The sequence below is a fragment of the Musca vetustissima genome, unplaced genomic scaffold (genome assembly GCF_032173495.1).
Source record: "Musca vetustissima isolate MV318-11 ecotype Yass unplaced genomic scaffold, APGP_CSIRO_Mvet_v1 utg7192, whole genome shotgun sequence".
NCBI lineage: Eukaryota > Metazoa > Arthropoda > Insecta > Diptera > Muscidae > Musca > Musca vetustissima.
Window position 1 is genome coordinate 107,457 of NW_026880622.1, and position 14,761 is coordinate 122,217.

Here is a 14,761-nt window from a genome sequence, read left to right on the forward strand (position 1 = left end):
AGCTGTTTTCCAATAGAAAACTCTATTCAGCCCGGCTGAATAGCTGTTTTCCAATAAAAAACTCTATTCAGCCCGGCTGAATAGCTGTTTTCCAATAGAAAACTCTATTCAGCCCGGCTGAATAGCTGTTTTCCAATAGAAAACTCTATTCAGCCCGGCTGAATAGCTGTTTTCCAATAGAAAACTCTATTCAGCCCGGCTGAATAGCTGTTTTCCAATAGAAAACTCTATTCAGCCCGGCTGAATAGCTGTTTTCCAATAGAAAACTCTATTCAGCCCGGCTGAATAGCTGTTTTCCAATAGAAAACTCTATTCAGCCCGGCTGAATAGCTGTTTTCCAATAGAAAACTCTATTCAGCCCGGCTGAATAGCTGTTTTCCAATAGAAAACTCTATTCAGCCCGGCTGAATAGCTGTTTTCCAATAGAAAACTTTATTCAGCCCGGCTGAATAGCTGTTTTCCAATAGAAAACTCTATTTAGCCCGGCTGAATAGCTGTTTTCCAATAGAAAACTCTATTCAGCCCGGCTGAATAACAGTTTTGCTAATAAAAAAATTGCAAATTTCAAAAAAGAAAGTATTTCTTAATTTGCTGGAGGAAGGTTGCAAAAAATAACAACAGCAACAACAAGCGAAACACTGACTAATTGTCTATCTGTCGTGTCTGACTATGTATGGTTGTTGTTGTTGTTGTGTTTAATTATTGCCATTTGCTGTTTTGATGATGTTGATTTGTTGTTGCTGTTGTTGTGTGGCTAATGTGTATTTATTGTCGTTGTTGTTGTTTCATTTTCGAAATTTTGTACGATAAACTTTGCAATCGCTGTTTGATTCGTCTTCAACGTTGTTGCTGATTTCAATTCAAAGTTAAAGGTCACCGCTTGCATTCAAGGCCAACCAATACTACAACAACACAACCAACAACAAGTGTAAATATCACACTCTTTAATTCCAAAGAGTACTCAAACATTACGTTGTAGTGGCGCGACTTACATACATTGGTATGAGAGGGTGGGGTGGGGTTGTGACACCATCGACTCGTATTTGCTGTGTACTTACGAGACAACAAAGTACGACCGACGCGGACTTTGTAAATACACTTCGCACACAGCCAGCCATCTCTCGGCAGTTATCGTCGTTGGTGGTTTGTCTTCATTTGATTTGCTCTGGAGAGAAGAAGATAATGCGAAAAAATCGGCCATAAAAACATCCACATGGATGGATGGTTGTTGCTGTTGTATGAGGGGTCTTATACGCAAAAAACTCAGTAGCAACAGCAACAACAAAGTTAATTGAATCACGCAAAATACTTTTTATAATTAAACCAACAACAACAACAATGAACACAAATACTTTGCCGATTTTTTGTTTTAATCTTCAAAAATTTGGGCATTGTTGTTGTGTTTTTATTCCTTTGTGATCTTTTTTTGTCCAAAGATTTTTGACAATAATTTATTGCCAAATTTTTTGTCTGGTTGCTTGGAGTGGAGGAAGATTTATAATCACTCAAAATACTCATCTTTTGTTGTTGTTGCATTACTTGTATTGTAAAAAATAAATAAAAACAATAAAGGCGAAAAAAGCCAACAACAACCACAACCAAATGTGTGATAAATTTCGGTTTTAAATTGCACATGTCACAATCCAAAGGAATTATCGGATTTGTTTTTTTTTTATGGCCATTTGCAAACGAATTGAATCGATGTGGGAGGGAGAGAAAGAGAGGGATCGGCAAGCAACAAGTGTCTGTTCGAATTTACTCAAATGAATCGAAAAATAGAATATAAATTTGGAGCTTCAAAATGTAACGATGATCTCATAGAATTATTGCTAACGATCACAAATATCGAGTTCATACACTCTAAAGTAAATTTCGCCAGAGTCATATAGAGGTCTTCTAATCAATAATAGAGGTCTCCAGAGGTTGTCTTTTCTAGAGAAAATTCCGCCAGAGGTCTTCTAATCTATTGTAGGGGTCTCCAGAGGTTGTCTCCTCAAAAGTCACCAGGGTAAACTTGTGGTCTTATAAAATATAGTTGATGTCCCAGAGGTAATATACTCCAAAGACCAGCGACGTATAGAGGTCTTCTAATGTTTAGTAGCAGTCGTCGCAGAACATTTACTATAAAGCACATCACACAAGAGGCCTCCAGAATTCGTTTACTCCAAAGCAAATCTTACCAGAGGCATATAGAGGTATTCTAATGTCTATAAGTGGAGGTCAGAGGTCATATAAACCACATCAAGTTACTCCAGAGGCATTCAGAGGTCTTTTAATCTATTGTAGAGGTCTCCAGAGGTTATCTACTCAAAAGGCATACAACCCAGAGCTCAGTAGCTGTCTTATAATATATAGTTGAAGTCTCCATGGTAATCTACTCTAAAAAAATCTCATCGGTGACATATACAGGTCGTCTAATCTTTAGTAGCATTCTCCTAGGTCATGTACTGTAAATCAAATCTAACCAAAGGTCTATAGATGTCTTTTAATTTGCATTAGAAGCCTCCAGATGTCATTGACTCTGGTTTTCTAATCTCTATAAGAGGAGTCAGAGGTCATACACACCAAAGCAAGATATAGAGGTTGTTTCGGGAGGCATATATAGGTTTTTAGTCTATTGTAGAAGACTCCAGAAGTCATTCACTCTAATATAGGTCTTCTAATCTATAGTAGAAGTCTACATAGGTCATATATTCATTGGCAGGTGTCATCATAGGTATGTAGAGGAGTTCTTATATATAGTAGAAGTTTCCAGAGGTTATTTACTGTAAAATAAAACAAGCCACAAGCTTTTAGAGGTTTTCCAATTTTGAGTAGAGGTCTCCAGGGCATAAAGAGGTCTTCTAATCTATATTAGAAGGTTTCAGAGGTCGTTTATTCTTCTAATCTATAGCAGATGTCTCTAGAGGTCATCGTTCTAAAGCAAATCGCATCAAGGGCATATAGGGGTATTCTAATTTCAATAGAGACATATAGAGGTCTCCTAATCTATTTCAAATACCTTCAGAGGCCCTCTAGTCCTAAGCAAATCGCATCACAGGTATATAGAGGAGAGCTTGTCTTGTCTAAAGAAAATCTACCCAGAAGTATATAGAGGCCTTCTAATGTATAGTAGAAGTCTCCAGAGGTCACATACCCAAAAATTGACTCTAATGTTGTGGAAGACTTATTCTTGACGTCTCTGTTCCAGAATGCAGTGGGAGGGAGGATGGGTCCCGACAATTGCTTTAAAGGTAAATTGTCAGCAGACAAAAATGCATTATGCTATTGTTGTTATTGCTGTCATATCATCAAAATTGTTATTGTTGTCTGTGCAATTGAGGGGCATTAATAACGTAAATTGACAAAAAAAGGAAAGTAGCAGCGGCGGCAATGCAATAATGGATGGCAGCGGTATCATCATCAGCCAAGCGTCACAACATTTAATTTGCACTCTTGGGGCAATAATGGTGATGGCAATGATGATGGTGGTATCTGTGGTTGCGTGTGTGTATGTGTGTCTGAGGTTTGGGTTTGGATCCCCAGACTGTCTCTCCCTAACTTCTGGGGGAACTCTTTCCCGCTGTCCCCTTTCTCATTGCCACATAATTCTCTTTTTTTGTTGCTGTTGTATTTGCGTCTGTAAATATTGCAAAAAAAATATTGTTATGAATCCATAACGAAATAAAAAATGAAATGAAAAAAGAATGCGCTACTGCAAATGTGTGTGTTTTCTGCTTTTGTTTTCACTGCTGAGTAAATAATGAAAAAAAGCGAAATTATCACATGACCTTGAATGCGGTTGCTTCACTTTATTAATTCTTTATTTTTATTTCACTTTTAATATATTTATTATTATTGTTGTTGCTGCTGCTGATTTTGTACACATTCACTTTGTGGCGCATTCACTCACTCGCTCATTCACTCGGTGACTGACTAACTGAATGACTCTGGTGCAAATATTTCATACATCCACATATTTTTCTGAAGGGTGGGGATCCATTTCATTATTTGGGTGGGTTGTGGAGCAGCGTTTGTTTGTGCTGGGTTTGGGGGGAGGTGACAGGCGTACTGTAGAAGAGATAAGCAGCCACTGTCGTTTCAGACAATGTCTTTTCGTTTTTATTTTGCAAAATCAAATAAAAAAACGACAAACAGGCCCAGCACTCTACCCATAAAAAAGTATTTCGTTATTTTGCTTCCATTTTAAATTAGCTGAAATTTGGAATATAAAAATGGCAAAATTCGAAAACAAATAAGCTAAGTTTTACAAGGATGGATAACAGACAATGAGAACAATAATAAAAAAACTAAATTACCTGTTACCTATATAGTAGACATCCCCAGAGACCATATAATTTGCACCTGAAATCATCTATGCGAATGAAGAATTTTCTAAATCAATTCTCTCCTGAGGCATGTTGAGGTCTTCTTATATATGTTAGAAGTTTCTAGAGGTCATTTACTCCAAAATAAGTCGTACCAGACGCATATAGATGTCTTCTAATCTATAATAGATGTCTTCAGATTAAATCTACACGAATGAAAATGTCAGCAGAGACATGTAGAGGTATATTATATAGTATATTAGAAGAAGTCTGAAGAGGTCATCTACCCCAAAGCAAATTGCACTAGGGACATATATTAAGATCTCCTAGTCCATAGTAGAAATTTATACAGGTCATCTCAACTCTTACAAGAGGCACACAAAAATTTTCTAATCTATATTAAAAGTCTCCAGAGGTCATCCACTCTAAGGAAAGCGTCACTACAGACATACAGAGGTCTTCTAATCTATTGAAGAATCCTGCACAGGTCAGTTACTCTAAAGCAAATGGGCCAAAAGCATATAGAGGTTTTCTAATCTACAGTAGTAGTCTCCAGAGGTTATTTACTCCAAAGCAAATCGCACAAGAGGAACTTAGATTAGAAGAACTTAGGACTTAGATTAGAAGAATTATATATACCACTAATGAGATTTCCTTTAGAATAGATGACCACTCAAACTTTCTACAATAGCTAAGATGGTTTCTTCATGCTTCTGGTGAGATTAACTTTAGACTAGATGACCTTTGGAGATCTTAATACAACTCTGGTCCGATTTGCTTAAGAGTAAATGGCCTTTGGAGACCTACTATAAATTAGAAAACCTATAAATGGCTCTGGTGTGATTTGTTTTACAGTAAATAAACTCTGGAGACTTATACTATAGATAAGAACTCCTCTACATGCCTATGATGACAACTACTTAAGAATATACGACCTCTTTAGAATACTACTATATATTAAAAGACCTATATATGTCTCTGACGACATCTACATTAGAGTAGATGACCCCTGAAATCGAGTACAATAGACTAAAAATCGCTATATGCCTCTGGAGGCAACTACTTCGGAATACTTCTAATGATTACAAGGCCAATACATGCGTCTGGTGTAATTTGATTTGGACCAGATAACCTCTGGAGAATTCTACTATAGTTTAGAAGAGCTCTATATGCCTCCGGTGTAAGTTGCTTTGATGTATATGACCTCTGGATACTTCGTATAGCCAATAGAATACCTCCCTATGTCTCTGGTAAGATTTGGTTTGGAGTACATGGTCTCCGGTGACCTCTAATGTATATTAGAAGTCCTCTATATGCCTCTGGTGAGATTTGCATTAAAGTACATGACCTTCGGAGACTGCTACAAAAGATTAGAAGACCTTTTTATGCCGTTGGTGAGATTTTCTTTAGAGTCGATTACCTCTGGAGACTTCAAGTATAAATTATAAGACCGCTAGTTAATTTTGGTGCGAATGCCTCTATATAACTCTGATGACTCCTGTGTTATTTATATAAATAGCACTCCTAGCAGAGTTAAATGATTATTTTATTGGAATTTAACAATTAAAAATTATTTAAAACCCAAACTCGTTTCACACAAAATTTATTCCGACATTAGTTGGAGGGAGGGCATTAAAAAATATCGTTTACCCAACTTATCTGCATTTTTTACGTTCGTTAATTTCCTTTGCTTCTCTTCTTCTTTATTTTTTAATTTTTTTCTTTGTACAAAAGAACGGAAACAAGGCGAGACATTGAAATTCTTACTGTAAATATTGAAATATTGATATGCATTAAACACTAAACCCATCATTTCAAACACGCACACACACACTCTGTAGAGAAAAAAAATATTAAATATCATTAGCAAAAAAATCGGCTTGGTTCCTCATAAATATGTTAAAGTTATGAACATGCATGCAGAATGTTTCGAATCTAAAATTTCATTTAAATATTGGCAAAAAACGAAGAGATTGCGTGAGTGTAGCTGTCAATATGCAAGTAAAAGATAATTAGATACTTTGTGCGCAGACTGACGGACAGACATACTGCCACTGAGCCCAGATACAGCTCACACGCACACACACACACTGTCTGTATGTCTGTCTAGACACCAGGACTTAGTTCTTGTTGTTAGGTGTATCTCACTCTAAACTAAATTACTGCTTCTATATGTATGCATGTCGGATTTTTATCTCAACTGTCTGTTGTATGTCTGTCGGTTCCAGAGTTTCAGAAAAAAGGATCAATTTCTTCGATAAAAAAATATTCGATTTTTTTCAAGAACAAAATATTGGTTTCGTCCTACATAATGTATGCAATTTATTGCCAGGTTTCATTTTTTTGCATTTGACATTGCATAAACTTAAAATGCTTCAGGGTAAGAGGTAACAATAGTGGGCTAAAAGAAACAGGGAGTCATCAAATTATTTCAGTTTTCGAATATTCAAGGATTTTAAACTGTCAGTTAAATAGTTCTCAGAAATCTCAATATAAAATATTTTTTTATTTCAGCAAACTAATTGAATTTTGAGATCCCATAGAGGAATTAGCTTTTCAATATTAGCTTTTATCAGCTGTTTGAAATACGTGACACCTAAAAGTATGCAAAAATATGTTTTTCTTCTTACATAAGGGCAATAGAAAATTAATTGCATTTAGAGAACTGACAAAAGAAAAATAGTATTCAAACATTAAATTTGCCAGCTGTTTGAATTATGTTACACCTAAAAGTATGCACCGAATATTGGTTTTAGAAAATGTATGAGACTTTTTTGCATTCGATATTGCCTCGAATTTAAATCTTAATATAACAAAGAATACAAAAAATAAAACATTGATCTGTTACAAGAATTTCTTTAAACTTTCAAAATTAAAATTGAATTATTTTCTTTAAAATATTCGGATATTCAGACATACACAGCTGTTTGGATTTCGTGGCACCTAAAAGTATGCACTATGGATTTGAAAATATCGACAGTATCTGGAGAAATTTGTGTGAGTCCCTGCCATTTGGCCTAACTCACAGGCGCCAGGAAATCCGTCGCCACGAAGCTCCCAGGGGGCCACACCAACTGTTAGGCTGGATCAACAGATCCAGGGGCACCTGACACCTGCGGTACGGATAACCTCCGATTTGAAAATAGGGACGGTATCTGGAGAAATTTGTGTGAGTACCTGTCTATTGGCCTACCTCACACTGGCTGAGCCATAGGCGGAATTATGCCCACCAGCACTGAAATGTTGTACCAATTGGAGAGCATGCAGAAGGCACACTCTCCCACTTGTTTGGAATGTTATGGATTGATAATGCCGATCATTTTCGGCATTAGGGAAATTGGTCTATGCAATCTTTCGGGTGGAAATATATTGGGGGTTACTTCAGTCAAATCGAATGATGAATAGTTTACCTTTTTCGTACATTTTTGAGCCTTGACCTTCAAATATTCTACAAAAATGTCTATCGTGCAATTTTAGGGTTCAATAAATTTTATTGCGGTCTTGGTCTCAACATTTTCAGCAGAGCTCTGAAATGCTATATTCTGCGCAATATCCTTGTTATTGAATATTTAATGTATTGATCTTTAATGGCCCCCTTTAGATGTTGATTCACGTTCTGGTCAAACAGTAGGTCAGTATTCTCCCAATGTATGTATGTATTTTAAAATTTTAGGTATTTTATTTGGGACTTTGAGGTCTTAGCGGGTGAAATGCCTCGGACCAAAAAATGCCAACCTAAGTCTATATTTTAGTATGGACCCTTATGACTATTCCCAACGATTTGTGGTATTTTTTAGGTATTATAACCTTTTTAAATTGAATTTCGCATGTCAATGGGTTTTTATAAAAAACGTAGATTCATTTTATGCCAGAGTAATTTTACAGATTTTTCTAAGACTTTTTTAACCGTTTAGGCTTAGACCTGATCTTGTGGTCCCTCAGTCGTAAAAGATTGTTCGTCATACCATCTTATTCTGAAAGATCTAACTATGTACGTGTTTGCATTTTTCATTTGATGCAAGAGGAAGCTCATGGAAGACCAGTCCGCTCCCCCACACTCATCTGTACATATGGGCAACATATGAGAATATATACAAAATGTGTGTGTGTGTGTGTCTGGTTGGCCTGTCTAATAATTCTGCATTTCGGCGGCGGACATTTGGTAGATTGTAATTTATTGAATGACGGTCATTCATTTAATTTGCTTTGTTCTCCCCCCAAAAAATACAAAAACAAAACGAGCAAAAATTAAAACAAACGACAGAAATGCAATGCAACGAAACAAACCCTAATAACGACACAAATACGCAAAAACGACACAACAAAACAGCAACAACAACTTCGACAACCAACCACGCCAACTTGTTTGTGCAGTTTTCGTTTGGTGTTGTGTTGTGTGATCCTATTGTCGTGGCGGTTGTTGTTGTTGGTTTTTGTGTGAAATGAAAGCACAACATGTGCCAGTCAGTCGGTGTTGGTTGACCTTGATCTTGAAAAATACACACCAAAAAACACATCAAGTTTCAAATTCGTACACACAGATACAGATACACACTCTCAAACTTACTACTAACACACACAGAGACAGTCCAAAAAAAAAAAATTACCACCAAAATAAAAAAGGAGCACATCACCAAGTTTTGGTATTCGGTAGGTTTTACACGAACTCATACACACACTTACATTCTCTTACGTGTAGAGGAGAATACAGGGTGTGTTGTTTCGTTGTGCCTTTGTTTTAGAGGATGTGTACAGACGGGGCTGAACAGATACCCACTCACATATACATACACATACATATGTTTCTGGAAGCCATGTCTGGCTGGCTGTCTGTCAGTCAATTTATTTGCTATTTGAGTGTGTGTGTGTGTGCGGCTTATTTGTGTTCCATGCTTTGTGAGAGGGGTTTTTTTGCGAGACGACGACGACGACAAATTTGCCAAGCCAAACACAGAAGTGCCCACAAAAGTTCTTTCCACAAAGCATTCTTCTCTGACTTTATGCCTAACTAACAGCTACTCCTGTTCCTCCTTGCCTTACGTTCCCGTGTGTTCTGACACAACAGCTGCTTTTCTTCTACTGCCACGACAAATTTATTAAGGGTTTCAAACCCGATGAAAACCATGAGGTCCCTGAATTTTTTTGTTCATAAAGTTCTCAACCCGATACTAATTTGTTGTTTGGGGTTTTTTTTTAACAAAAAATTATGTTTACCTGGAATCATATATAGGCCAAATGCCATTATTCGGCAATTTGTTGTGCTTTTTTCTTGTTCCTCTATTTTAGGATCTGTTCTCCTTGGCCTTCATTGCCAATGCAGCAGAACTGGTTTCTGTTGTCTGGTTGAGGAAAGGAGAAGAAGGCGACGAAGGAGAAGGAGGAGTCGACGTCATTATTTTCAGAATTTATTGTCCTTGAAATTGCAGAAATGTTTAAAACAAAGACCGGAGAATATGTTCTGGTAAATGCAATTAAACAAGGAATGAACGAAGTAAACATTGGCCAAACCTGCAGAAAGCCAGGCTTCGAAGTGTACCCTACACTGACATTAGAGGGGAGAACTAGGATTTGAAGTAGCTAATACGGGCATTTATTGTAGAACCAGGATGAATTATACCTTGACATCAAAGGATAGGAACAGGATTCCAGCTTCAACTAGCATTTAAGTAAATATTTTGATCGGCATCGAAAATAAAAAAAAACTTTTAAACTTCAGGACATTTATTGATTTTCCATACCGAAATATGGCACATTCCTTCTACTCAGTTTAAGTATGTATTTCAAATACCTGAAGAACGTAGACTTTATAAGTTAGGAATGACCGCTCTATGTCACAGAACAAACATTGACCATAACTGCAAAGATGCTGACTTCGAAGAGTACCATATATTGACATTAAATGAGAGACAGAATTCGAGTGTAGCTTTCTTTCAATCGGTATCGATGTCTATTTTGTACAACTTCTCAAATTTCAGGCAATTTAATAGTCTTCTATACCGAAATAGGGTCCATTTTATGCGTTTAAGTACTTTAAAGTCCTGAAGGAAACTCTAGATTTCTTTCGTTAGGAATGGCCGTTCTATACCTCAAAGCAAAACTTGGTCATATCTGAAATAGAGCCTGACTTCGAAAAATCAAAAGAAAAGGACAAGATTTGAAGTGTACTCTGAAACTGCCATGAATGTTGCAGAAACTTTAAAATTTTGGACCTTTAAATAGACTTCTATACCAAAATAGGATACATTTTCTCCCAATAAATATTTTAAAGGCCTAAAGGACATATATTTTCCCTCGAGATTTCATTAGATAAGAATGACCGATCTTTGCCACAAAGCAAACATTGATCATATATGGAAAGAGCCAGGCTTCGAAGTGTATCATACCCGGACATTAATGGAAAGAGCCTTACACTGACATAAAAGTTAAACATTTTATTCAACATCGATCCAGTATAGAAATTAAATTCCCTAGGCCCTTTGACATTTCGAAAACATTCGAAATCGATTAATGGGTTTTTATAGCATGATAAAATCCATTTTAACCCTTCAAATATGTTGAAGTTCTGAATGACATATATTTTCCATTTAGATTTTATTAGTCCTTTTTTATAATTTTTCTCTTCAAAAAATAAAATAAAAGAAACATCTGTATATTACAATAAAACATTTGGATATATAGGGTACCAAAATGCTATCCTATTCGGTGGTTCTTTTTTTAAAAATATTTTTCCGCGAAATAATTAAACTTCCTGTCTGGATTATCATTATTAGAAAACAACACAAACCAACCTTCCAATTATTTTATCTAAATAAATTTAAAGACTATCTCAATTTTTTAAGGTTAAATATTTGCCAAATGTCGTCGTTATCGTCACCGATGACAACACGTGAATGCAATTTTCTGCGAAGAACTGAAACACCACAATAATGCGTAATTTCTGTATCTCATTTTTATTCGTTGTTGTTTTACACACAAAGAAATGTGTACTTAAAAAAATATATGTTCATCTCGTTTTTTTTTCATGGGTATTCCAAAAATAATAAATTATCTTTTTTGCAGTCTTGTTGTTGATAAAAAAGTAAAAAACCAACAAAAACAAAAATGTAAGCAAACAATTAAAAATTGATTGGATATATATTTCTTTTTTACTTCGACGTATCAAATTATCGGAGATCTAAAGAAAATAACAAAAAAGTGAATTTTCACGAATTTAATAAGTTTTTGCAATATTTTTTTTTTCATTTTATTTTTATTGTAAATTGACAAAGATCGGGGAGAGATATAGAAAATAAGGCATTAGTCTTTTTTGGAGTGGTGGAATTTCTCAAAAATGTAACGAGTATTATTTATATTAATTAAATGCAAAAAAAAAAAAAGAATAAAACATTTCCACTATAAATATTCCTTTTTTGATGTATGACGTGTCATTACTTGAAATTTTAGTAAGAAAATTTTGAAGGCAGATATAAAATCTAATGTTGCTTGGTGCAGCATAACTAGCAGAAGAATAATCTAGACATGTTCTCCCCTTCTCCATTCTCACACACAGAAATACACATTTGTTTTATGCTAAATCAACATCCTCGATAGTATAGTGGTCAGTATCCCCGCCTGTCACGCGGGAGACCGGGGTTCAATTCCCCGTCGGGGAGATTTACAATTTTTTTTTTTGCATTTCAAATATATATTTTTGTATAAAATAATATGTATTAAATATATAAAAAAGTATAAAAAATATAAAAAGGAATATATTGAAAATAAAAAAAAATGTATTTCGTAAATTCACATAATCAGCCACCAACAAAACGAAAAATATAAAAATATATGGGGTTTATACCAAAACACATACATAACAAATATATTAAAATACAAAAATACGCCTTATTCGGTTGAAAATATAAAATATTTATATATAATTTGAATTGCCAAAAATATATAAAAATATATACAAAAAAATTATAAAATAATAATAATAAAAAAATTAAAATTATATAAAACAAATTGATAGAAATGTCCTTAGCATTCAATACTCGCATATCATCGGTTAATCATTTGATTAAAAACGGTACAAAAATTTGGATTATTAAATGAAAATCCAGATTAAAAGTTTAGGTATCCTAAACAATTTCGCGCAAATTTAATGTTAGTAACAGTTTTTCATATTGCTAATTTTATTTGAAATTTAGTAGCAGATATACGTGTTCGTAGATTTTCTGAGCAAGAAACGGTTAAAAGTGGAAAATTTTATGAGTGACATTTTTCCAGAATATGTTAAGGCCAACAAATCTCATCTTGTGGTATTTACTTCAAGAAAATAGGGACGAAAAAGGCGCTCAAGGACTCGGAGAAGGACTGAGGCCATGTAACCTCCAAAATAACCTGTAATGGCCACAAACTAAGATATCAAATATTTTCTTCAACTTCTAGTTGGGATACGAACTTAGAAAAATATTTTAGGAATATACCACTAAGACCTTTGTCACAATCCCCACAAAACTTAAAATATTATATAGTAAGAGCCGTAATAGTCGTTTTAGCAAAGAAATAATATTCTTGGAAGTTTCTTTAACGGTGAGCTTGTCCTATGAATTCCCATTTCTTTGCAAATATTGCCCATATCTATTTTTGGATCCGACTCGTACAATTATTTATGGAAAAATGAAGTACTTCAGACCTATATGCAATCATAGAAGTCAAATTGGTGCAGAACATATCTAGATTAGTAATACCAAAATTAAGAACTTTTTTCTGGTCAATTTTTTTTATAAATACCATTTTTCTGCTACAAAGGAACACGTTCCTATTATAAAACCGCCTATTCCTTTTTATGGCATGATATAAAACTTTTTCTGAATATCAATTTTTCAAATGACATCTAACAATTGTTGCAAAATCAATACCAAGGGATCAAAAACTTCTATGCTAATGACCTGGTTATTGTACTTCTTCAACAATAATTTCCTAATACCAAAAAAAAAAAAAAAACCCATCGCTTGTGCGGAACATCAATACCACAAAAAGTATTCTTCAAATACCATTTTCATAATTTTCCCCAGAGTCTTATTTGGCAAAGACAGAACTCTTTGGAAAAGTTCGATGTCTCTTTAATGAAAGTATTGTCCTTAACCTCAACGAAGAGAACAGAAAATCTCCTCAAATCACGTTGCCCATCTAACCTAAAATTCTTGATTTTTATATTTATTTATTCCATTTTGGGCTTAAAGCCATTCATTTGTTTTTGCACAAAACAAAAACAAAGTAACTGAAAAATACTAAAACCTTAAAATGGCCAACAATTTAGAACAACAATGTAGTTAGTAAAACCATTCACAGACGTAAATAATGTACAAGAACAACAACAAAATATAACTTCTAAATATATACGATACAGCAATAAATATATGTACATATGTATATAGCATACATTTAAAAGTATATAAATATATATATTTCGGTATTTACGCCTTACATCCTGCGCGTGTTCAACAAGAGCAGCAACGCCAACAACAAAAGCACACCCAAAACCCATTAATTTGTCCAATAACAATAAAACCTCAAAAAGAAGAACAAGAGGAACAGCGGCAGCAACAATCGAGGCGACAAGATGTTGCTGTCGAACGTGCAAAAATAAGTACAAATTCGTGATATTTTTTCTCTATGACAAAAACAACACAACAAACCAATCGACCGTCAAACCTACAGACAGTCAGAATAACTGCCAGACCGAATCCCAGTAAAAACAGCAGTAGCGAGAGTTAAACAATAACAAAATCCAGCGAAATGTGGGCGATAGCCGAGGAGACCCGGCTCATAACAAAGTATGGCAAATACCAGCACATGCCGGTAACACCTTGCCACTTCTAAGGAGCAAAAAAAGCAAAAAACTGCAGGCTATATAAAGAGCAACGCAAATAGAAGACAACCAAATCCCCGCTACTTTGCCAGGCATCAAAGTGCACAAATAAACCAACAAAAGCAAGTAAAATTACAACAACAAATCGTCAAGAAAAAGGTCGTTGCGTTATATGTCAAGGTGTTAGGGCTGATGATGAAGGAGGGGAGAGGATACCCCAAGGCAAATACTGCGACTGAAGCTTACATTTATTTTACAGATTTTTCCAGTCATCCAACCAACCACCCCCGCCAACTCCCACTTGGCACTCAAATCCGCAACAACAAAACCCACATTGTGCAAGTTCAAGCACTTTTTTCGGTAAAACATTTCTTCAAAGAAGACAACAAACGTGATGACATAGACGTCTGTCTGGTGACCTTCAACTTTTCCACCATAATAAATTGTTGGCTCTGTGTTTCAGTGTATGTGTGTGGAGCTCAAGGATGTAGAAGTATATAGTCCGTCCCCCACAAGTTTTGTGTATATACACGAAGTATACACAGGAATTCTAGAATGTACATCAACATATAATATATACCGAACACTCACACACACACAA

The 14,761-nt window shown here is 35.1% G+C and overlaps 1 non-coding gene across 1 annotated transcript; it reads left to right on the forward strand.

Moving 5' to 3' along the window:
• The first annotated feature begins 11,887 nt into the window (after positions 1 to 11,887).
• Positions 11,888 to 11,959, forward strand: Trnad-guc (transfer RNA aspartic acid (anticodon GUC)). The gene has a single exon. It is a non-coding gene; the product is annotated as a tRNA-Asp (tRNA).
• Positions 11,960 to 14,761: the final 2,802 nt, after the last annotated feature.